Here is a 1,827-nt window from a genome sequence, read left to right as displayed (position 1 = left end):
CTGAGTGACAGGAGGCCGTGAGGGCCGGACCCCCGCCGGCCTGGCCCAACCCGGGAGGCCCGCCCGGCCTCGCCCGCCCGGCCTCCCGGGGCCCGGACCCGGCCCCGACCCGGCTCCTCCCGCCGACGAGACGCGCGCCCGGCGGAGGAGGCGGGGGCGGAGCCCCGCGCGGGGTGGGGTGGGGGGGGGGGGGAGGAGAGAGCGCCGGTCCCCACCCTCCTCCTGCCTCCCTCGGCCCCCCACCCTCCCGGGACTCCACCTCTCGGCCCCCGCGCCCCGGCCCGGCCCTCCCCCGCGCGCCCCTCGCGGAGCCCGGCTGCCGGCCCGGCTCTTACCTCTGCGCCCGGCCGGGCTCCCCGGCTCCGCGGCTCCCCGGCTCCCCGGGCCTGCAGGCCCCAGGCCCGGCAGCTCCTCCCGCTCCCCTCCGGTCTCCCCGACCGTCCCCTCCGCCCGGCCCTCCTCCCGGCGAATCCGCGCTCCGGCCCGGGTCGCCCTGCCCTCGCGCTCCCCCAAACCCCACCCCGGTCTCTGCTTCCCGGGGCGGCGGCGGCCGCGGGAGCGGGAGCCGGGAGCGAAGGAGGCGGCGCCGGGGACCGGGGGAGGCTCCGGGCGGAGGGAAGAAGGAGGGTGCGGAGCCGGCAGGGCGGGGGGGGGGGGGGAGGGCGGGGGAGCCCGAGGAGCGGGCGCCTCCCACAAGCAGAGCCCCGGGAGCCGCCCCGGATCCCGGCCCCGCCCTGGACCGCCCCCGGCGCCGGGGGGTAGGGGGCTCGGGCGCGCACGCACTCCGGGTGGGGGTCCGGCGGGCGGGCCTCGGGGCGCCGGGGCGGGCTGGGGGAGGGGGGTGGGGGGACGAGGGGCCGCGAGCCGCAGGCGGGGACGCAGGGATGCAGGGTTGCAGGTGGAGGAGGCGGCCCCGGATCGCGGTGAGAGGAGGGAGGCGGGGGCCGCGAGGGGAGGAGGAGAGCCAGGCAGGTGGGAGGGAAGGAGAGCTGAGGTCAGAGCGGGAAGGGCGGAGGAGAAGGGGGGCGGGGGGAGGGGGGGTGAAGGCCGGGCGACCTGAGAGGCCCCCGAGGCCCAGCAGCTTAGCCTGGCTGTCCTGGGAAGGCCCCTCGGAGAAAGGGCTGGAAGCTAGAGCCGGGGAGAGGAGCACCCTGAGAGAAGCTGAGGCGGCGGGAGCAAACAAGGGATATAGGGGGGCCTCCAGCGGAGCCGGGCCCAGTGGCCTGTCTACTCCAGCGGGGCCCAGCGGCACCCTGTCTACTCCAGTGGGGCCCCAGGCCCAGTGTTTCCTGAATGATGGAGAGGCACAGGCCTCGGGACCAGCCCGTGGCCGTGGCCTTTGTGCAGTGGTGAAGGCTGTGTGTGCGTGTGTGTGTATGTGTGTGTGCATGTGTGTGTGTGTGAGCATGTGTTCATGGTCGTATGAACGTGCGTGTTCGTGTGTGCGCACGCATGTGCGCGTGTGGTTGTGTTCGTATGCGTGTGTTCGTGTGCCTGCACGTGTGTTTATGTGTGTGCACGTGCGTGTGTGTGCATGGGAGTGAGTGTGGGCTGCTCGAGGAGACGGAATTCCTAATGGGGGACAAGCAAACAGCATGTAACTGATCTGACCTGAGGGTCTCATCCTTTAGCCCTTTTTATAGCAGGTATCTTCCAACTAATCTTTTACTGTGCAGAATTGAAATTCATAGATGATACAACCTACCTACATACAGAACTTAAACATCAACGTGCTTCCCTGTCCATACCATAGAGGAGAAATGGCAAAGAATAATTTGTGATAAAATAACATAAACATGTTTACGTGTGACTGTTGAGGCCCCACCA

Source organism: Panthera leo, chromosome B2 (genome assembly GCF_018350215.1).
Source record: "Panthera leo isolate Ple1 chromosome B2, P.leo_Ple1_pat1.1, whole genome shotgun sequence".
Taxonomy (NCBI): domain Eukaryota; kingdom Metazoa; phylum Chordata; class Mammalia; order Carnivora; family Felidae; genus Panthera; species Panthera leo.
This window is presented reverse-complemented; position numbering follows the sequence as displayed.